This window comes from Pholcus phalangioides, unplaced genomic scaffold (assembly GCF_987345545.1).
Source record: "Pholcus phalangioides strain wild (caught in Gottingen) unplaced genomic scaffold, Ppha-v1.0 ptg000009l_1, whole genome shotgun sequence".
Lineage (NCBI taxonomy): Eukaryota > Metazoa > Arthropoda > Arachnida > Araneae > Pholcidae > Pholcus > Pholcus phalangioides.
Window position 1 is genome coordinate 30512313 of NW_028301602.1, and position 20126 is coordinate 30532438.

General features: G+C 42.1%; 28 non-coding genes across 28 annotated transcripts; all 28 read left to right on the top strand.

Moving 5' to 3' along the window:
• The first annotated feature begins 53 nt into the window (after positions 1 to 53).
• On the top strand, positions 54 to 127 carry TRNAT-AGU (transfer RNA threonine (anticodon AGU)). The gene has a single exon. It is a non-coding gene; the product is annotated as a tRNA-Thr (tRNA).
• Positions 128 to 585: 458 nt separating this feature from the next.
• On the top strand, positions 586 to 659 carry TRNAT-UGU (transfer RNA threonine (anticodon UGU)). Its single transcript has one exon. It is a non-coding gene; the product is annotated as a tRNA-Thr (tRNA).
• A 636-nt stretch (positions 660 to 1295) lies between these two features.
• On the top strand, positions 1296 to 1369 carry TRNAT-UGU (transfer RNA threonine (anticodon UGU)). The gene has a single exon. It is a non-coding gene; the product is annotated as a tRNA-Thr (tRNA).
• A 632-nt stretch (positions 1370 to 2001) lies between these two features.
• On the top strand, positions 2002 to 2075 carry TRNAT-AGU (transfer RNA threonine (anticodon AGU)). Its single transcript has one exon. It is a non-coding gene; the product is annotated as a tRNA-Thr (tRNA).
• A 458-nt stretch (positions 2076 to 2533) lies between these two features.
• On the top strand, positions 2534 to 2607 carry TRNAT-UGU (transfer RNA threonine (anticodon UGU)). The gene has a single exon. It is a non-coding gene; the product is annotated as a tRNA-Thr (tRNA).
• A 637-nt stretch (positions 2608 to 3244) lies between these two features.
• TRNAT-AGU (transfer RNA threonine (anticodon AGU)) lies at positions 3245 to 3318 on the top strand. Its single transcript has one exon. It is a non-coding gene; the product is annotated as a tRNA-Thr (tRNA).
• Positions 3319 to 3597: 279 nt separating this feature from the next.
• TRNAT-AGU (transfer RNA threonine (anticodon AGU)) lies at positions 3598 to 3671 on the top strand. Its single transcript has one exon. It is a non-coding gene; the product is annotated as a tRNA-Thr (tRNA).
• A 279-nt stretch (positions 3672 to 3950) lies between these two features.
• On the top strand, positions 3951 to 4024 carry TRNAT-AGU (transfer RNA threonine (anticodon AGU)). Its single transcript has one exon. It is a non-coding gene; the product is annotated as a tRNA-Thr (tRNA).
• A 632-nt stretch (positions 4025 to 4656) lies between these two features.
• TRNAT-AGU (transfer RNA threonine (anticodon AGU)) lies at positions 4657 to 4730 on the top strand. Its single transcript has one exon. It is a non-coding gene; the product is annotated as a tRNA-Thr (tRNA).
• Positions 4731 to 6788: 2058 nt separating this feature from the next.
• On the top strand, positions 6789 to 6862 carry TRNAT-AGU (transfer RNA threonine (anticodon AGU)). Its single transcript has one exon. It is a non-coding gene; the product is annotated as a tRNA-Thr (tRNA).
• Positions 6863 to 7141: 279 nt separating this feature from the next.
• On the top strand, positions 7142 to 7215 carry TRNAT-AGU (transfer RNA threonine (anticodon AGU)). The gene has a single exon. It is a non-coding gene; the product is annotated as a tRNA-Thr (tRNA).
• Positions 7216 to 7847: 632 nt separating this feature from the next.
• TRNAT-AGU (transfer RNA threonine (anticodon AGU)) lies at positions 7848 to 7921 on the top strand. Its single transcript has one exon. It is a non-coding gene; the product is annotated as a tRNA-Thr (tRNA).
• Positions 7922 to 8379: 458 nt separating this feature from the next.
• On the top strand, positions 8380 to 8453 carry TRNAT-AGU (transfer RNA threonine (anticodon AGU)). Its single transcript has one exon. It is a non-coding gene; the product is annotated as a tRNA-Thr (tRNA).
• A 278-nt stretch (positions 8454 to 8731) lies between these two features.
• On the top strand, positions 8732 to 8805 carry TRNAT-UGU (transfer RNA threonine (anticodon UGU)). Its single transcript has one exon. It is a non-coding gene; the product is annotated as a tRNA-Thr (tRNA).
• A 2065-nt stretch (positions 8806 to 10870) lies between these two features.
• TRNAT-AGU (transfer RNA threonine (anticodon AGU)) lies at positions 10871 to 10944 on the top strand. Its single transcript has one exon. It is a non-coding gene; the product is annotated as a tRNA-Thr (tRNA).
• A 458-nt stretch (positions 10945 to 11402) lies between these two features.
• Positions 11403 to 11476, top strand: TRNAT-AGU (transfer RNA threonine (anticodon AGU)). The gene has a single exon. It is a non-coding gene; the product is annotated as a tRNA-Thr (tRNA).
• A 1532-nt stretch (positions 11477 to 13008) lies between these two features.
• On the top strand, positions 13009 to 13087 carry TRNAT-AGU (transfer RNA threonine (anticodon AGU)). The gene has a single exon. It is a non-coding gene; the product is annotated as a tRNA-Thr (tRNA).
• A 990-nt stretch (positions 13088 to 14077) lies between these two features.
• Positions 14078 to 14151, top strand: TRNAT-UGU (transfer RNA threonine (anticodon UGU)). The gene has a single exon. It is a non-coding gene; the product is annotated as a tRNA-Thr (tRNA).
• A 279-nt stretch (positions 14152 to 14430) lies between these two features.
• Positions 14431 to 14504, top strand: TRNAT-AGU (transfer RNA threonine (anticodon AGU)). The gene has a single exon. It is a non-coding gene; the product is annotated as a tRNA-Thr (tRNA).
• Positions 14505 to 14962: 458 nt separating this feature from the next.
• On the top strand, positions 14963 to 15036 carry TRNAT-UGU (transfer RNA threonine (anticodon UGU)). The gene has a single exon. It is a non-coding gene; the product is annotated as a tRNA-Thr (tRNA).
• A 279-nt stretch (positions 15037 to 15315) lies between these two features.
• On the top strand, positions 15316 to 15389 carry TRNAT-AGU (transfer RNA threonine (anticodon AGU)). Its single transcript has one exon. It is a non-coding gene; the product is annotated as a tRNA-Thr (tRNA).
• A 458-nt stretch (positions 15390 to 15847) lies between these two features.
• TRNAT-AGU (transfer RNA threonine (anticodon AGU)) lies at positions 15848 to 15921 on the top strand. The gene has a single exon. It is a non-coding gene; the product is annotated as a tRNA-Thr (tRNA).
• Positions 15922 to 16737: 816 nt separating this feature from the next.
• Positions 16738 to 16816, top strand: TRNAT-AGU (transfer RNA threonine (anticodon AGU)). Its single transcript has one exon. It is a non-coding gene; the product is annotated as a tRNA-Thr (tRNA).
• Positions 16817 to 17828: 1012 nt separating this feature from the next.
• TRNAT-UGU (transfer RNA threonine (anticodon UGU)) lies at positions 17829 to 17902 on the top strand. The gene has a single exon. It is a non-coding gene; the product is annotated as a tRNA-Thr (tRNA).
• A 279-nt stretch (positions 17903 to 18181) lies between these two features.
• TRNAT-AGU (transfer RNA threonine (anticodon AGU)) lies at positions 18182 to 18255 on the top strand. Its single transcript has one exon. It is a non-coding gene; the product is annotated as a tRNA-Thr (tRNA).
• Positions 18256 to 18713: 458 nt separating this feature from the next.
• TRNAT-AGU (transfer RNA threonine (anticodon AGU)) lies at positions 18714 to 18787 on the top strand. Its single transcript has one exon. It is a non-coding gene; the product is annotated as a tRNA-Thr (tRNA).
• Positions 18788 to 19598: 811 nt separating this feature from the next.
• On the top strand, positions 19599 to 19672 carry TRNAT-AGU (transfer RNA threonine (anticodon AGU)). The gene has a single exon. It is a non-coding gene; the product is annotated as a tRNA-Thr (tRNA).
• Positions 19673 to 19951: 279 nt separating this feature from the next.
• On the top strand, positions 19952 to 20025 carry TRNAT-AGU (transfer RNA threonine (anticodon AGU)). Its single transcript has one exon. It is a non-coding gene; the product is annotated as a tRNA-Thr (tRNA).
• Positions 20026 to 20126: the final 101 nt, after the last annotated feature.

Here is a 20126-nt window from a genome sequence, read left to right on the forward strand (position 1 = left end):
TATTGAAATTACTTCAACAAACAGCAAATATACACATATTGCGCTTGAGCGTTGGCGCCGTGGCTTAGTTGGTTAAAGCGCCTGTCTAGTAAACAGGAGATCATGGGTTCGAATCCCGTCGGTGCCTGTTTAGTTTTCATGTCATTGCAACTGCATCGCAAACTGTTGTTTTCGCTCACTACTGAAACTACTTCAGTAAAGAGCAAATACGACCGTTAATAGCTCAGAAGTGGTTTTCTTGGCACATTTGGTTCAAACGCGTGTCTTCCAAACAGGAGATAATGGGTTCGAATCCCGTCGGTGCCTGTTTACTTTTCATGACATTGCAACTGCATCGCAAGCTGTTGTTTTCGCTCACTACTGAAACTACTTCAGTAAAGAGCAAATACGACCGTTAATAGCTCAGAAATGGTTTTCTTGGCTTATTTGTTTTAAACGCGTGTCTTCCAAACAGGAGATCATGATTAAGAATCTCATCGTTGTCTGTTTATATTCGCATGTCAGAACAGCTGTGACGCAAGCTGTTTTTTCCTATTGAAATTACTTCAACAATCAGCAAATATACACATATTGCGCTTGATCGTTGGCGCCGTGCCTTAGTTGGTTAAAGCGCCTATCTTGTAAACAGGAGATCATGGGTTCGAATCCCGTCGGTGCCTGTTTAGTTTTCATGTCATTGCAACTGCATCGCAAACTGTTGTTTTCGCTCACTACTGAAACTACTTCAGTAAAGAGCAAATACGACCGTTAATAGCTCAGAAGTGTTTTTCTGGGCTCATTTGGTTCAAACGCGTGTCTTCCAAACAGGAGATAATGGGTTCGAATCCCGTCGGTGAATGTTTAGTTTTCATGTCATTGCAACTGCATCGCAAACTGTTGTTTTCGCTCACTACTGAAACTACTTCAGTAAAGAGCAAATACGACCGTTAATAGCTCAGAAGTGGTTTTTTTGTCTTATTTGGTTGAAACGTGTGTCTTCCAAACAGGAGATCATGGGTTCGAATCCCGTCGGTGCCTGTTTAGTTTTCATGTCATTGCAACTGCATCGCAAACTGTTGTTTTCGCTCACTACCGAAACTACTTCAGTAAAGAGTAAATACGTCCATTAATAGCTCAGAAGTGGTTCTCGTGGCTTATTTGTTTCAAACGCGTGTCTTCCAAACAGGAGATCATGATTACGAATCTCATCGGTGTCTGTTTATATTCGCATACAGAACAGCTGTGACGCAAACTGTTTTTTCCTATTGAAATTACTTCAACAATCAGCAAATATACACATATTGCGCTTGATCGTTGGCGCCGTGCCTTAGTTGGTTAAAGCGCCTATCTTGTAAACAGGAGATCATGGGTTCGAATCCCGTCGGTGCCTGTTTACTTTTCATGACATTGCAACTGCATCGCAAGCTGTTGTTTTCGCTCACTACTGAAACTACTTCAGTAAAGAGCAAATACGACCGTTAATAGCTCAGAAGTGGTTTTCTTGGCTTATTTGTTTTAAACGCGTGTCTTCCAAACAGGAGATCATGATTAAGAATCTCATCGGTGTCTGTTTATATTCGCATGTCAGAACAGCTGTGACGCAAGCTGTTTTTTCCTATTGAAATTACTTCAACAATCAGCAAATATACACATATTGCGCTTGATCGTTTGCTCCGTGGCATAGTTGGTTAAAGTGCCTGTCTTGTAAACACGAGATCATGGGTTCGAATCTCGTCGGTGCCTGTTTAGTTTTCATGTCATTGCAACTGCATCGCAAACGGTTGTTTTCGCTCACTACCGAAATTACTTCAGTAAAAAGCAAATACGTCCATTAATAGCTCAGAAGTGGTTCTCGTGGCTTATTTGTTTCAAACGCGTGTCTTCCAAACAGGAGATCATGATTACGAATCTCATCGGTGTCTGTTTATATTCGCATGTCAGAACAGCTGTGACGCAAGCTGTTTTTTCCTATTGAAATTACTTCAACAATCAGCAAATATACACATATTGCGCTTGAGCGTTGGCGCCGTGGCTTAGTTGGTTAAAGCGCCTGTCTAGTAAACAGGAGATCATGGGTTCGAATCCCGTCGGTGCCTGTTTAGTTTTCATGTCATTGCAACTGCATCGCAAACTGTTGTTTTCGCTCACTACTGAAACTACTTCAGTAAAGAGCAAATACGACCGTTAATAGCTCAGAAGTGGTTTTCTTGGCACATTTGGTTCAAACGCGTGTCTTCCAAACAGGAGATAATGGGTTCGAATCCCGTCGGTGCCTGTTTACTTTTCATGTCATTGCAACTGCATCGCAAGCTGTTGTTTTCGCTCACTACTGAAACTACTTCAGTAAAGAGCAAATACGACCGTTAATAGCTCAGAAATGGTTTTCTTGGCTTATTTGTTTTAAACGCGTGTCTTCCAAACAGGAGATCATGATTAAGAATCTCATCGTTGTCTGTTTATATTCGCATGTCAGAACAGCTGTGACGCAAGCTGTTTTTTCCTATTGAAATTACTTCAACAATCAGCAAATATACACATATTGCGCTTGATCGTTGGCGCCGTGCCTTAGTTGGTTAAAGCGCCTATCTTGTAAACAGGAGATCATGGGTTCGAATCCCGTCGGTGCCTGTTTAGTTTTCATGTCATTGCAACTGCATCGCAAACTGTTGTTTTCGCTCACTACTGAAACTACTTCAGTAAAGAGCAAATACGACCGTTAATAGCTCAGAAGTGTTTTTCTGGGCTCATTTGGTTCAAACGCGTGTCTTCCAAACAGGAGATAATGGGTTCGAATCCCGTCGGTGAATGTTTAGTTTTCATGTCATTGCAACTGCATCGCAAACTGTTGTTTTCGCTCACTACTGAAACTACTTCAGTAAAGAGCAAATACGACCGTTAATAGCTCAGAAGTGGTTTTTTTGTCTTATTTGGTTGAAACGTGTGTCTTCCAAACAGGAGATCATGGGTTCGAATCCCGTCGGTGCCTGTTTAGTTTTCATGTCATTGCAACTGCATCGCAAACTGTTGTTTTCGCTCACTACCGAAACTACTTCAGTAAAGAGCAAATACGACCGTTAATAGCTCAGAAGTGGTTTTCTTGGCTTATTTGTTTCAAACGCGTGTCTTCCAAACAGGAGATCATGATTACGAATCTCATCGGTGTCTGTTTATATTCGCATGTCAGAACAGCTGTGACGCAAGCTGTTTTTTCCTATTCAAATTACTTCAACAATCAGCAAATATACACATATTGCGTTTGATCGTTGGCGCCGTGGCTTAGTTGGTTAAAGCGCCTGTCTAGTAAACAGGAGATCATGGGTTCGAATCCCGTCGGTGCCTGTTTAGTTTTCATGTCATTGCAACTGCATCGCAAGCTGTTGTTTTCGCTCACTACTGAAACTACTTCAGTAAAGATCAAATACGACCGTTAATAGCTCAGAAGTGGTTTTCTTGGCTTATTTGTTTCAAACGCGTGTCTTCCAAACAGGAGATCATGATTACGAATCTCATCGGTGTCTGTTTATATTCGCATGTCAGAACAGCTGTGACGCAAGCTGTTTTTTCCTATTGAAATTACTTCAGCAATCAGCAAATATACACATATTGCGCTTGATCGTTGGCGCCGTTGCTTAGTTGGTTAAAGCGCCTGTCTAGTAAACAGGAGATCATGGGTTCGTATCCCGTCGGTGCCTGTTTAGTTTTCATGTCATTGCAACGGCATCGCAAACTGTTGTTTTCGCTCACTACCGAAACTACTTCAGTAAAGAGTAAATACGACCGTTAATAGCTCAGAAGTGGTTTTCTTGGCTTATTTGTTTCAAACGCGTGTCTTCCAAACAGGAGATCATGATTACGAATCTCATCGGTGTCTGTTTATATTCGCATGTCAGAACAGCTGTGACGCAAGCTGTTTTTTCCTATTGAAATTACTTCAACAATCAGCAAATATACACATATTGCGTTTGATCGTTGGCGCCGTGGCTTAGTTGGTTAAAGCGCCTGTCTAGTAAACAGGAGATCATGGGTTCGAATCCCGTCGGTGCCTGTTTACTTTTCATGACATTGCAACTGCATCGCAAGCTGTTGTTTTCGCTCACTACTGAAACTACTTCAGTAAAGAGCAAATACGACCGTTAATAGCTCAGAAGTGGTTTTCTTGGCTTATTTGTTTTAAACGCGTGTCTTCCAAACAGGAGATCATGATTAAGAATCTCATCGGTGTCTGTTTATATTCGCATGTCAGAACAGCTGTGACGCAAGCTGTTTTTTCCTATTGAAATTACTTCAACAATCAGCAAATATACACATATTGCGCTTGATCGTTTGCTCCGTGGCATAGTTGGTTAAAGTGCCTGTCTTGTAAACACGAGATCATGGGTTCGAATCTCGTCGGTGCCTGTTTAGTTTTCATGTCATTGCAACTGCATCGCAAACGGTTGTTTTCGCTCACTACCGAAATTACTTCAGTAAAAAGCAAATACGTCCATTAATAGCTCAGAAGTGGTTCTCGTGGCTTATTTGTTTCAAATGCGTGTCTTCCAAACAGGAGATCATGATTACGAATCTCATCGGTGTCTGTTTATATTCGCATGTCAGAACAGCTGTGACGCAAGCTGTTTTTTCCTATTGAAATTACTTCAACAATCAGCAAATATACACATATTGCGCTTGAGCGTTGGCGCCGTGGCTTAGTTGGTTAAAGCGCCTGTCTAGTAAACAGGAGATCATGGGTTCGAATCCCGTCGGTGCCTGTTTAGTTTTCATGTCATTGCAACTGCATCGCAAACTGTTGTTTTCGCTCACTACTGAAACTACTTCAGTAAAGAGCAAATACGACCGTTAATAGCTCAGAAGTGGTTTTCTTGGCACATTTGGTTCAAACGCGTGTCTTCCAAACAGGAGATAATGGGTTCGAATCCCGTCGGTGCCTGTTTACTTTTCATGTCATTGCAACTGCATCGCAAGCTGTTGTTTTCGCTCACTACTGAAACTACTTCAGTAAAGAGCAAATACGACCGTTAATAGCTCAGAAATGGTTTTCTTGGCTTATTTGTTTTAAACGCGTGTCTTCCAAACAGGAGATCATGATTAAGAATCTCATCGTTGTCTGTTTATATTCGCATGTCAGAACAGCTGTGACGCAAGCTGTTTTTTCCTATTGAAATTACTTCAACAATCAGCAAATATACACATATTGCGCTTGATCGTTGGCGCCGTTGCTTAGTTGGTTAAAGCGCCTGTCTAGTAAACACGAGATCATGGGTTCGAATCTCGTCGGTGCCTGTTTAGTTTTCATGTCATTGCAACTGCGTCGCAAACGGTTGTTTTCGCTCACTACCGAAATTACTTCAGTAAAAAGCAAATACGTCCATTAATAGCTCAGAAGTGGTTCTCGTGGCTTATTTGTTTCAAACGCGTGTCTTCCAAACAGGAGATCATGATTACGAATCTCATCGGTGTCTGTTTATATTCGCATACAGAACAGCTGTGACGCAAACTGTTTTTTCCTATTGAAATTACTTCAACAATCAGCAAATATACACATATTGCGCTTGATCGTTGGCGCCGTGCCTTAGTTGGTTAAAGCGCCTATCTTGTAAACAGGAGATCATGGGTTCGAATCCCGCCGGTGCCTGTTTAGTTTTCATGTCATTGCAACTGCATCGCAAACTGTTGTTTTCGCTCACTACTGAAACTACTTCAGTAAAGAGCAAATACGACCGTTAATAGCTCAGAAGTGTTTTTCTGGGCTCATTTGGTTCAAACGCGTGTCTTCCAAACAGGAGATAATGGGTTCGAATCCCGTCGGTGAATGTTTAGTTTTCATGTCATTGCAACTGCATCGCAAACTGTTGTTTTCGCTCACTACTGAAACTACTTCAGTAAAGAGCAAATACGAACGTTAATAGCTCAGAAGTGGTTTTTTTGTCTTATTTGGTTGAAACGTGTGTCTTCCAAACAGGAGATCATGGGTTCGAATCCCGTCGGTGCCTGTTTAGTTTTCATGTCATTGCAACTGCATCGCAAACTGTTGTTTTCGCTCACTACTGAAACTACTTCAGTAAAGAGCAAATACGACCGTTAATAGCTCAGAAGTGGTTTTCTTGGCTCATTTGGTTCAAACGCGTGTCTTCCAAACAGGAGATCATGGGTTCGAATCCCGTCTGTTCCTGTTTAGTTTTCATGTCATTGCAACTGCATCGCAAACTGTTGTTTTCGCTCACTACTGAAACTACTTCAGTAAAGAGCAAATACGACCGTTAATAGCTCAGAAGTGGTTTTTTTGTCTTATTTGGTTGAAACGCGTGTCTTCCAAACAGGAGATCATGGGTTCGAATCCCGTCGGTGCCTGTTTAGTTTTCATGTCATTGCAACTGCATCGCAAACTGTTGTTTTCGCTCACTACTGAAACTACTTCAGTAAAGAGCAAATACGACCGTTAATAGCTCAGAAGTGGTTTTCTTGGCTCATTTGGTTCAAACGCGTGTCTTCCAAACAGGAGATCATGGGTTCGAATCCCGTCTGTTCCTGTTTAGTTTTCATGTCATTGCAACTGCATCGCAAACTGTTGTTTTCGCTCACTACTGAAACTACTCCAGTAAAGAGCAAATACGACCGTTAATAGCTCAGAAGTGGTTTTCTGGGCTCATTTGGTTCAAACGCGTGTCTTCCAAACAGGAGATCATGATTACGAATCTCATCGGTGTCTGTTTATATTCGCATGTCAGAACAGCTGTGACGCAAGCTGTTTTTTCCTATTGAAATTACTTCAGCAATCAGCAAATATACACATATTGCGCTTGATCGATGGCGCCGTTGCTTAGTTGGTTAAAGCGCCTGTCTAGTAAACAGGAGATCATGGGTTCGTATCCCGTCGGTGCCTGTTTAGTTTTCATGTCATTGCAACGGCATCGCAAACTGTTGTTTTCGCTCACTACCGAAACTACTTCAGTAAAGAGTAAATACGACCGTTAATAGCTCAGAAGTGGTTTTCTTGGCTTATTTGTTTCAAACGCGTGTCTTCCAAACAGGAGATCATGATTACGAATCTCATCGGTGTCTGTTTATATTCGCATGTCAGAACAGCTGTGACGCAAGCTGTTTTTTCCTATTGAAATTACTTCAACAATCAGCAAATATACACATATTGCGTTTGATCGTTGGCGCCGTGGCTTAGTTGGTTAAAGCGCCTGTCTAGTAAACAGGAGATCATGGGTTCGAATCCCGTCGGTGCCTGTTTACTTTTCATGACATTGCAACTGCATCGCAAGCTGTTGTTTTCGCTCACTACTGAAACTACTTCAGTAAAGAGCAAATACGACCGTTAATAGCTCAGAAGTGGTTTTCTTGGCTTATTTGTTTTAAACGCGTGTCTTCCAAACAGGAGATCATGATTAAGAATCTCATCGGTGTCTGTTTATATTCGCATGTCAGAACAGCTGTGACGCAAGCTGTTTTTTCCTATTGAAATTACTTCAACAATCAGCAAATATACACATATTGCGCTTGATCGTTTGCTCCGTGGCATAGTTGGTTAAAGTGCCTGTCTTGTAAACACGAGATCATGGGTTCGAATCTCGTCGGTGCCTGTTTAGTTTTCATGTCATTGCAACTGCATCGCCAACGGTTGTTTTCGCTCACTACCGAAATTACTTCAGTAAAAAGCAAATACGTCCATTAATAGCTCAGAAGTGGTTCTCGTGGCTTATTTGTTTCAAACGCGTGTCTTCCAAACAGGAGATCATGATTGCGAATCTCATCGGTGTCTGTTTATATTCGCATGTCAGAACAGCTGTGACGCAAGCTGTTTTTTCCTATTGAAATTACTTCAACAATCAGCAAATATACACATATTGCGCTTGAGCGTTGGCGCCGTGGCTTAGTTGGTTAAAGCGCCTGTCTAGTAAACAGGAGATCATGGGTTCGAATCCCGTCGGTGCCTGTTTAGTTTTCATGTCATTGCAACTGCATCGCAAACTGTTGTTTTCGCTCACTACTGAAACTACTTCAGTAAAGAGCAAATACGACCGTTAATAGCTCAGAAGTGGTTTTCTTGGCACATTTGGTTCAAACGCGTGTCTTCCAAACAGGAGATAATGGGTTCGAATCCCGTCGGTGCCTGTTTACTTTTCATGTCATTGCAACTGCATCGCAAGCTGTTGTTTTCGCTCACTACTGAAACTACTTCAGTAAAGAGCAAATACGACCGTTAATAGCTCAGAAATGGTTTTCTTGGCTTATTTGTTTTAAACGCGTGTCTTCCAAACAGGAGATCATGATTAAGAATCTCATCGTTGTCTGTTTATATTCGCATGTCAGAACAGCTGTGACGCAAGCTGTTTTTTCCTATTGAAATTACTTCAACAATCAGCAAATATACACATATTGCGCTTGATCGTTGGCGCCGTGGCTTAGTTGGTTAAAGCGCCTGTCTAGTAAACACGAGATCATGGGTTCGAATCTCGTCGGTGCCTGTTTAGTTTTCATGTCATTGCAACTGCATCGCAAACGGTTGTTTTCGCTCACTACCGAAATTACTTCAGTAAAAAGCAAATACGTCCATTAATAGCTCAGAAGTGGTTCTCGTGGCTTATTTGTTTCAAACGCGTGTCTTCCAAACAGGAGATCATGATTACGAATCTCATCGGTGTCTGTTTATATTCGCATACAGAACAGCTGTGACGCAAACTGTTTTTTCCTATTGAAATTACTTCAACAATCAGCAAATATACACATATTGCGCTTGATCGTTGGCGCCGTGCCTTAGTTGGTTAAAGCGCCTATCTTGTAAACAGGAGATCATGGGTTCGAATCCCGTCGGTGCCTGTTTAGTTTTCATGTCATTGCAACTGCATCGCAAACTGTTGTTTTCGCTCACTACTGAAACTACTTCAGTAAAGAGCAAATACGACCGTTAATAGCTCAGAAGTGTTTTTCTGGGCTCATTTGGTTCAAACGCGTGTCTTCCAAACAGGAGATAATGGGTTCGAATCCCGTCGGTGAATGTTTAGTTTTCATGTCATTGCAACTGCATCGCAAACTGTTGTTTTCGCTCACTACTGAAACTACTTCAGTAAAGAGCAAATACGACCGTTAATAGCTCAGAAGTGGTTTTTTTGTCTTATTTGGTTGAAACGTGTGTCTTCCAAACAGGAGATCATGGGTTCGAATCCCGTCGGTGCCTGTTTAGTTTTCATGTCATTGCAACTGCATCGCAAACTGTTGTTTTCGCTCACTACTGAAACTACTTCAGTAAAGAGCAAATACGACCGTTAATAGCTCAGAAGTGGTTTTCTTGGCTCATTTGGTTCAAACGCGTGTCTTCCAAACAGGAGATCATGGGTTCGAATCCCGTCTGTTCCTGTTTAGTTTTCATGTCATTGCAACTGCATCGCAAACTGTTGTTTTCGCTCACTACTGAAACTACTTCAGTAAAGAGCAAATACGACCGTTAATAGCTCAGAAGTGGTTTTTTTGTCTTATTTGGTTGAAACGCGTGTCTTCCAAACAGGAGATCATGGGTTCGAATCCCGTCGGTGCCTGTTTAGTTTTCATGTCATTGCAACTGCATCGCAAACTGTTGTTTTCGCTCACTACTGAAACTACTTCAGTAAAGAGCAAATACGACCGTTAATAGCTCAGAAGTGGTTTTCTTGGCTCATTTGGTTCAAACGCGTGTCTTCCAAACAGGAGATCATGGGTTCGAATCCCGTCTGTTCCTGTTTAGTTTTCATGTCATTGCAACTGCATCGCAAACTGTTGTTTTCGCTCACTACTGAAACTACTCCAGTAAAGAGCAAATACGACCGTTAATAGCTCAGAAGTGGTTTTCTGGGCTCATTTGGTTCAAACGCGTGTCTTCCAAACAGGAGATCATGGGTTCGAATCCCATCGGTGCCTGTTTAGTTTTCATGTCATTGCAACTGCATCGCAAACTGTTGTTTTCGCTCGCTACTGAAACTACTTCAGTAAAGAGCAAATACGACCGTTAATAGCTCAGAAGTGTTTTTTTTGTCTTATTTGGTTGAAACGCGTGTCTTCCAAACAGGAGATCATGGGTTCGAATCCCGTCGGTGCCTGTTTAGTTTTCATGTCATTGCAACTGCATCGCAAACTGTTGTTTTCGCTCACTACTGAAACTACTTCAGTAAAGAGCAAATACGACCGTTAATAGCTCAGAAGTGGTTTTCTTGGCTCATTTGGTTCAAACGCGTGTCTTCCAAACAGGAGATCATGGGTTCGAATCCCGTCGGTGCCAGTTTAGTTTTCATGTCATTGCAACTGCATCGCAAATGGTTGTTTTCGCTCACTACCGAAACTACTTCAGTAAAGAGCAAATACGACCGTTAATAGCTCAGAAGTGGTTTTCTTGGCTCATTTGGTTCAAACGCGTGTCTTCCAAACAGGAGATCATGATTACGAATCTCATCGGTGTCTGTTTATATTCGCATGTCAGAACAGCTGTGACGCAAGCTGTTTTTTTCCTATTGAAATTACTTCAACAATCAGCAAATATACACATATTGCGCTTGATCGTTTGCGCCGTGGCATAGTTGGTTAAAGTGCCTGTCTTGTAAACACGAGATCATGGGTTCGAATCTCGTCGGTGCCTGTTTAGTTTTCATGTCATTGCAACTGCATCGCAAACGGTTGTTTTCGCTCACTACCGAAATTACTTCAGTAAAAAGCAAATACGTCCATTAATAGCTCAGAAGTGGTTCTCGTTTCTTATTTGTTTCAAACGCGTGTCTTCCAAACAGGAGATCATGATTACGAATCTCATCGGTGTCTGTTTATATTCGCATGTCAGAACAGCTGTGACGCAAGCTGTTTTTTCCTATTGAAATTACTTCAACAATCAGCAAATATACACATATTGCGCTTGAGCGTTGGCGCCGTGGCATAGTTGGTTAAAGCGCCTGTCTAGTAAACAGGAGATCATGGGTTCGAATCCCGTCGGTGCCTGTTTAGTTTTCATGTCATTGCAACTGCATCGCAAACTGTTGTTTTCGCTCACTACTGAAACTACTTCAGTAAAGAGCAAATACGACCGTTAATAGCTCAGAAGTGGTTTTCTTGGCACATTTGGTTCAAACGCGTGTCTTCCAAACAGGAGATAATGGGTTCGAATCCCGTCGGTGCCTGTTTAGTTTTCATGTCATTGCAACTGCATCGCAAGCTGTTGTTTTCGCTCACTACTGAAACTACTTCAGTAAAGAGCAAATACGACCGTTAATAGCTCAGAAGTGGTTTTCTTGGCACATTTGTTTCAAACGCGTGTCTTCCAAACAGGAGATCATGATTACGAATCTCATCGGTGTCTGTTTATATTCGCATGTCAGAACAGCTGTGAAGCAAGCTGTTTTTTCCTATTGAAATTACTTCAACAATCAGCAAATATACGCATATTGCGCTTGATCGTTGGCGCCGTGGCTTAGTTGGTTAAAGCGCCTGTCTAGTAAACACGAGATCATGGGTTCGAATCCCGTCGGTGCCTGTTTAGTTTTCATGTCATTGCAACTGCATCGCAAACGGTTGTTTTCGCTCACTACTGAAACTACTTCAGTAAAGAGCAAATACGACCGTTAATAGCTCAGAAGTGGTTTTCTTGGCTCATTTGGTTCAAACGCGTGTCTTCCAAACAGGAGATAATGGGTTCGAATCCCGTCGGTGAATGTTTAGTTTTCATGTCATTGCAACTGCATCGCAAACTGTTGTTTTCGCTCACTACTGAAACTACTTCAGTAAACAGCAAATACGACCGTTAATAGCTCAGAAGTGGTTTTTTTGTCTTATTTGGTTGAAACGCGTGTCTTCCAAACAGGAGATCATGGGTTCGAATCCCGTCGGTGCCTGTTTAGTTTTCATGTCATTGCAACTGCATCGCAAACTGTTGTTTTCGCTCACTACTGAAACTACTTCAGTAAAGAGCAAATACGACCGTTAATAGCTCAGAAGTGGTTTTCTTGGCTCATTTGGTTCAAACGCGTGTCTTCCAAACAGGAGATCATGGGTTCGAATCCCTTCTGTTCCTGTTTAGTTTTCATGTCATTGCAACTGCATCGCAAACTGTTGTTTTCGCTCACTACTGAAACTACTTCAGTAAAGAGCAAATACGACCGTTAATAGCTCAGAAGTGGTTTTTTTGTCTTATTTGGTTGAAACGCGTGTCTTCCAAACAGGAGATCATGGGTTCGAATCCCGTCGGTGCCTGTTTAGTTTTCATGTCATTGCAACTGCATCGCAAACTGTTGTTTTCGCTCACTACTGAAACTACTCCAGTAAAGAGCAAATACGACCGTTAATAGCTCAGAAGTGGTTTTCTGGGCTCATTTGGTTCAAACGCGTGTCTTCCAAACAGGAGATCATGGGTTCGAATCCCATCGGTGCCTGTTTAGTTTTCATGTCATTGCAACTGCATCGCAAACTGTTGTTTTCGCTCACTACTGAAACTACTTCAGTAAAGAGCAAATACGACCGTTAATAGCTCAGAAGTGTTTTTTTTGTCTTATTTGGTTGAAACGCGTGTCTTCCAAACAGGAGATCATGGGTTCGAATCCCGTCGGTGCCTGTTTAGTTTTAATGCATTGCAACTGCATCGCAAACTGTTGTTTTCGCTCACTACTGAAACTACTTCAGTAAAGAGCAAATACGACCGTTAATAGCTCAGAAGTGGTTTTCTTGGCTCATTTGGTTCAAACGCGTGTCTTCCAAACAGGAGATCATGGGTTCGAATCCCGTCGGTGCCAGTTTAGTTTTCATGTCATTGCAACTGCATCGCAAATGGTTGTTTTCGCTCACTACCGAAACTACTTCAGTAAAGGGCAAATACGACCGTTAATAGCTCAGAAGTGGTTTTCTTGGCTCATTTGGTTCAAACGCGTGTCTTCCAAACAGGAGATCATGATTACGAATCTCATCGGCGTCTGTTTATATTCGCATGTCAGAACAGCTGTGACGCAAGCTGTTTTTTTCCTATTGAAATTACTTCAACAATCAGCAAATATACACATATTGCGCTTGAACGTTGGCGCCGTGGCTTAGTTGGTTAAAGCGCCTGTCTAGTAAACAGGAGATCATGGGTTCGAATCCCGTCGGTGAATGTTTAGTTTTCATGTCATTGCAACGGCATTGCAAACTGTTGTTTTCGCTCACTACTGAAACTACTTCAGTAAAGAGCAAATACGACCGTTAATAGCTCAGAAGTGGTTTTCTTGGCTCATTTGGTTCAAACGCGTGTCTTCCAAACAGGAGATCATGGGTTCGAATCCCGTCGGTGCCTGTTTAGTTTTCATGTCATTGCAACTGCATCGCAAATGGTTGTTTTCGCTCACTACCGAAACTGCTTCAGTAAAGAGCAATTACGACCGTTAATAGCTCAGAAGTGGTTTTCTTGGCTTATTTGGTTCAAACGCGTGTCTTCCAAACAGGAGATCATGGGTTCGAATCCCGTCGGTGCCTGTTTAGTTTTCATGTCATTGCAACTGCATCGCAAACTGTTGTTTTCGCTCACTACTGAAACTACTTCAGTAAAGAGCAAATACGACCGTTAATAGCTCAGAAGTGGTTTTCTTGGCTCATTTGGTTCAAACGCGTGTCTTCCAAACAGGAGATCATGGGTTCGAATCCCGTCGGTGCCTGTTTAGTTTTCATGTCATTGCAACTGCATCGCAAACTGTTGTTTTCGCTCACTACTGAAACTACTTCAGTAAAGAGCAAATACGACCGTTAATAGCTCAGAAGTGGTTTTCTGGGCTCATTTGGTTCAAACGCGTGTCTTCCAAACAGGAGATAATGGGTTCGAATCCCGTCGGTGCCTGTTTAGTTTTCATGTCATTGCAACTGCATCGCAAACTGTTGTTTTCGCTCACTACTGAAACTACTTCAGTAAAGAGCAAATACGACCGTTAATAGCTCAGAAGAGGTTTTCTTGGCTCATTTGGTTCAAACGTGTGTCTTCCAAACAGGAGATCATGATTACGAATCTCCTCGGTGTCTGTTTATATTCGCATGTCAGAACAGCTGTGACGCAAACTGTTTTTTCCTATTGAAATTACTTCAACAATCAGCAAATATACACATATTGCGCTTGATCATTGGCGCCGTGGCTTAGTTGGTTAAAGCGCCTGTCTTGTAAACAGGAGATCATGGGTTCGAATCCCGTCGGTGCCTGTTTAGTTTTCATGTCATTGCAACTGCATCGCAAACTGTTGTTTTCGCTCACTACTGAAACTACTTCAGTAAAGAGCAAATACGACCGTTAATATCTCAGAAGTGGTTTTCTTGGCTTATTTGTTTCAAACGCGTGTCTTCCAAACAGGAGATCATGATTACGAATCTCATCGGTGTCTGTTTATATTCGCATTTCAGAACAGCTGTGACGCAAGCTGTTTTTTCCTATTGAAATTATTTCAACAATCAGCAAATATACACATATTGCGCTTGAGCGTTGGCGCCGTGGCTTAGTTGGTTAAAGCGCCTGTCTAGTAAACAGGAGATCATGGGTTCGAATCCCGTCGGTGCCTGTTTAGTTTTCATGTCATTGCAACTGCATCGCAAACTGTTGTTTTCGCTCACTACTGAAACTACTTCAGTAAAGAGCAAATACGACCGTTAATAGCTCAGAAGTGGTTTTCTGGGCTCATTTGGTTCAAACGCGTGTCTTCCAAACAGGAGATAATGGGTTCGAATCCCGTCGGTGCCTGTTTAGTTTTCATGTCATTGCAACTGCATCGCAAACTGTTGTTTTCGCTCACTACTGAAACTACTTCAGTAAAGAGCAAATACGACCGTTAATAGCTCAGAAGAGGTTTTCTTGGCTCATTTGGTTCAAACGTGTGTCTTCCAAACAGGAGATCATGATTACGAATCTCCTCGGTGTCTGTTTATATTCGCATGTCAGAACAGCTGTGACGCAAACTGTTTTTTCCTATTGAAATTACTTCAACAATCAGCAAATATACACATATTGCGCTTGATCATTGGCGCCGTGGCTTAGTTGGTTAAAGCGCCTGTCTTGTAAACAGGAGATCATGGGTTCGAATCCCGTCGGTGCCTGTTTAGTTTTCATGTCATTGCAACTGCATCGCAAACTGTTGTTTTCGCTCACTACTGAAACTACTTCAGTAAAGAGCAAATACGACCGTTAATATCTCAGAAGTGGTTTTCTTGGCTTATTTGTTTCAAACGCGTGTCTTCCAAACAGGAGATCATGATTACGAATCTCATCGGTGTCTGTTTATATTCGCATTTCAGAACAGCTGTGACGCAAGCTGTTTTTTCCTATTGAAATTATTTCAACAATCAGCAAATATACACATATTGCGCTTGAGCGTTGGCGCCGTGGCTTAGTTGGTTAAAGCGCCTGTCTAGTAAACAGGAGATCATGGGTTCGAATCCCGTCGGTGCCTGTTTAGTTTTCATGTCATTGCAACTGCATCGCAAACTGTTGTTTTCGCTCAGTACTGAAACTACTTCAGTAAAGAGCAAATACGACCGTTAATAGCTCAGAAGTGGTTTTCTGGGCTCATTTGGTTCAATCGCGTGTGTTCCAAACAGGAGATCATGGGTTCGAATCCCGTCAGTGCCTGTTTAGTTTTCATGTCATTGCAACTGCATCGCAAACTGTTGTTTTCGCTCACTACTGAAACTACTTCAGTAAAGAGCAAATACGACCGTTAATAGCTCAGAAGTGGTTTTCTTGGCTCATTTGGTTCAAACGCGTGTCTTCCAAACAGGAGATCATGATTACGAATCTCATCGGTGTCTGTTTATATTCGCATTTCAGAACAGCTGTGACGCAAGCTGTTTTTTCCTATTGAAATTATTTCAACAATCAGCAAATATACACATATTGCGCTTGAGCGTTGGCGCCGTGGCTTAGTTGGTTAAAGCGCCTGTCTAGTAAACAGGAGATCATGGGTTCGAATCCCGTCGGTGCCTGTTTAGTTTTCATGTCATTGCAACTGCATCGCAAACTGTTGTTTTCGCTCACTACTGAAACTACTTCAGTAAAGAGCAAATACGACCGTTAATAGCTCAGAAGTGGTTTTCTGGGCTCATTTGGTTCAATCGCGTGTGTTCCAAACAGGAGATCATGGGTTCGAATCCCGTCAGTGCCTGTTTAGTTTTCATGTCATTGCAACTGCATCGCAAACTGTTGTTTTCGCTCACTACTGAAACTACTTCAGTAAAGAGCAAATACGACCGTTAATAGCTCAGAAGTGTTTTTTTTGTCTTATTTGGTTGAAACGCGTGTCTTCCAAACAGGAGATCATGGGTTCGAATCCCGTCGGTGCCTGTTTAGTTTTAATGCATTGCAACTGCATCGCAAACTGTTGTTTTCGCTCACTACTGAAACTACTTCAGTAAAGAGCAAATACGACCGTTAATAGCTCAGAAGTGGTTTTCTTGGCTCATTTGGTTCAAACGCGTGTCTTCCAAACAGGAGATCATGGGTTCGAATCCCGTCGGTGCCAGTTTAGTTTTCATGTCATTGCAACTGCATCGCAAATGGTTGTTTTCGCTCACTACCGAAACTACTTCAGTAAAGAGCAAATACGACCGTTAATAGCTCAGAAGTGGTTTTCTTGGCTCATTTGGTTCAAACGCGTGTCTTCCAAACAGGAGATCATGATTACGAATCTCATCGGCGTCTGTTTATATTCGCATGTCAGAACAGCTGTGACGCAAGCTGTTTTTTTCCTATTGAAATTACTTCAACAATCAGCAAATATACACATATTGCGCTTGAACGTTGGCGCCGTGGCTTAGTTGGTTAAAGCGCCTGTCTAGTAAACAGGAGATCATGGGTTCGAATCCCGTCGGTGAATGTTTAGTTTTCATGTCATTGCAACGGCATTGCAAACTGTTGTTTTCGCTCACTACTGAAACTACTTCAGTAAAGAGCAAATACGACCGTTAATAGCTCAGAAGTGGTTTTCTTGGCTCATTTGGTTCAAACGCGTGTCTTCCAAACAGGAGATCATGGGTTCGAATCCCGTCGGTGCCTGTTTAGTTTTCATGTCATTGCAACTGCATCGCAAATGGTTGTTTTCGCTCACTACCGAAACTGCTTCAGTAAAGAGCAATTACGACCGTTAATAGCTCAGAAGTGGTTTTCTTGGCTTATTTGGTTCAAACGCGTGTCTTCCAAACAGGAGATCATGGGTTCGAATCCCGTCGGTGCCTGTTTAGTTTTCATGTCATTGCAACTGCATCGCAAACTGTTGTTTTCGCTCACTACTGAAACTACTTCAGTAAAGAGCAAATACGACCGTTAATAGCTCAGAAGTGGTTTTCTTGGCTCATTTGGTTCAAACGCGTGTCTTCCAAACAGGAGATCATGGGTTCGAATCCCGTCGGTGCCTGTTTAGTTTTCATGTCATTGCAACTGCATCGCAAACTGTTGTTTTCGCTCACTACTGAAACTACTTCAGTAAAGAGCAAATACGACCGTTAATAGCTCAGAAGTGGTTTTCTGGGCTCATTTGGTTCAAACGCGTGTCTTCCAAACAGGAGATAATGGGTTCGAATCCCGTCGGTGCCTGTTTAGTTTTCATGTCATTGCAACTGCATCGCAAACTGTTGTTTTCGCTCACTACTGAAACTACTTCAGTAAAGAGCAAATACGACCGTTAATAGCTCAGAAGAGGTTTTCTTGGCTCATTTGGTTCAAACGTGTGTCTTCCAAACAGGAGATCATGATTACGAATCTCCTCGGTGTCTGTTTATATTCGCATGTCAGAACAGCTGTGACGCAAACTGTTTTTTCCTATTGAAATTACTTCAACAATCAGCAAATATACACATAATTTGATCGCGCAATACATAATTTGCGCTTGATCATTGGCGCCGTGGCTTAGTTGGTTAAAGCGCCTGTCTTGTAAACAGGAGATCATGGGTTCGAATCCCGTCGGTGCCTGTTTAGTTTTCATGTCATTGCAACTGCATCGCAAACTGTTGTTTTCGCTCACTACTGAAACTACTTCAGTAAAGAGCAAATACGACCGTTAATATCTCAGAAGTGGTTTTCTTGGCTTATTTGTTTCAAACGCGTGTCTTCCAAACAGGAGATCATGATTACGAATCTCATCGGTGTCTGTTTATATTCGCATTTCAGAACAGCTGTGACGCAAGCTGTTTTTTCCTATTGAAATTATTTCAACAATCAGCAAATATACACATATTGCGCTTGAGCGTTGGCGCCGTGGCTTAGTTGGTTAAAGCGCCTGTCTAGTAAACAGGAGATCATGGGTTCGAATCCCGTCGGTGCCTGTTTAGTTTTCATGTCATTGCAACTGCATCGCAAACTGTTGTTTTCGCTCAGTACTGAAACTACTTCAGTAAAGAGCAAATACGACCGTTAATAGCTCAGAAGTGGTTTTCTGGGCTCATTTGGTTCAATCGCGTGTGTTCCAAACAGGAGATCATGGGTTCGAATCCCGTCAGTGCCTGTTTAGTTTTCATGTCATTGCAACTGCATCGCAAACTGTTGTTTTCGCTCACTACTGAAACTACTTCAGTAAAGAGCAAATACGACCGTTAATAGCTCAGAAGTGGTTTTCTTGGCTCATTTGGTTCAAACGCGTGTCTTCCAAACAGGAGATCATGATTACGAATCTCATCGGTGTCTGTTTATATTCGCATTTCAGAACAGCTGTGACGCAAGCTGTTTTTTCCTATTGAAATTATTTCAACAATCAGCAAATATACACATATTGCGCTTGAGCGTTGGCGCCGTGGCTTAGTTGGTTAAAGCGCCTGTCTAGTAAACAGGAGATCATGGGTTCGAATCCCGTCGGTGCCTGTTTAGTTTTCATGTCATTGCAACTGCATCGCAAACTGTTGTTTTCGCTCACTACTGAAACTACTTCAGTAAAGAGCAAATACGACCGTTAATAGCTCAGAAGTGGTTTTCTGGGCTCATTTGGTTCAATCGCGTGTGTTCCAAACAGGAGATCATGGGTTCGAATCCCGTCAGTGCCTGTTTAGTTTTCATGTCATTGCAACTGCATCGCAAACTGTTGTTTTCGCTCACTACTGAAACTACTTCAGTAAAGAGCAAATACGACCGTTAATAGCTCAGAAGTGGTTGTCTTGGCTCATTTGGTTCAAACGCGTGTCTTCCATACAGGAGATCATGATTACGAATCTCATCGGTGTCTGTTTATATTCGCATGTCAGAACAGCTGTGACGCAAACTGTTTTTTCCTATTGAAATTACTTCAACAATCAGCAAATATACACACATTGCGCTTGATCGTTGGCACCGTTTCTTAGTTGGTTAAAGCGCCTGTATAGTAAACTGGAGGTCATGGGTTCGTATCCCGTCGTTGCCTGTTTAGTTTTCATGTCATTGCAACTGCATCGCAAACTGTTGTTTTCGCTCACTACTGAAACTACTTCAGTAAAGAGCAAATACGACCGTTAATAGCTCAGAAGTGGTTTTCTTGGCTCATTTGGTTCAAACGCGTGTCTTCTAAACAGGAGATCATGATTACGAATCTCATCGGTGTCTGTTTATATTCGCATGTCAGAACAGCTGTGACGCAAGCTGTTTTTTCCTATTGAAATTACTTCAACAATCAGCAAATATACACATATTGCGCTTGATCGTTTGCGCCGTGGCTTAGTTGGTTAAAGCACCTGTCTAGTAAACAGGAGATCATGGGTTCGAATCCCGTCGGTGCCTGTTTAGTTTTCATGTCTTTGCAAATGCATCGCAAACGGTTGTTTTCGCTCACTACCGAAATTACTTCAGTAAAAAGCAAATACGTCCATTAATAGCTCAGAGGTGGTTCTCGTGGCTTATTTGTTTCAAACGCGTGTCTTCCAAACAGGAGATCATGATTACGAATCTCATCGGTGTCTGTTTATATTCGCATGTCAGAACAGCTGTGACGCAAGCTGTTTTTTCCTATTGAAATTACTTCAACAATCAGCAAATATACACATATTGCGCTTGATCGTTGGCGCCGTGGCTTAGTTGGTTAAAGCGCCTGTCTAGTAAACAGGAGATCATGGGTTCGAATCCCGTCGGTGCCTGTTTAGTTTTCATGTCATTGCAACTGCATCGGAAACGGTTGTTTTCGCTCACTACCGAAATTACTTCAGTAAAAAGCAAGTAAGACCATTAATATCTCAGA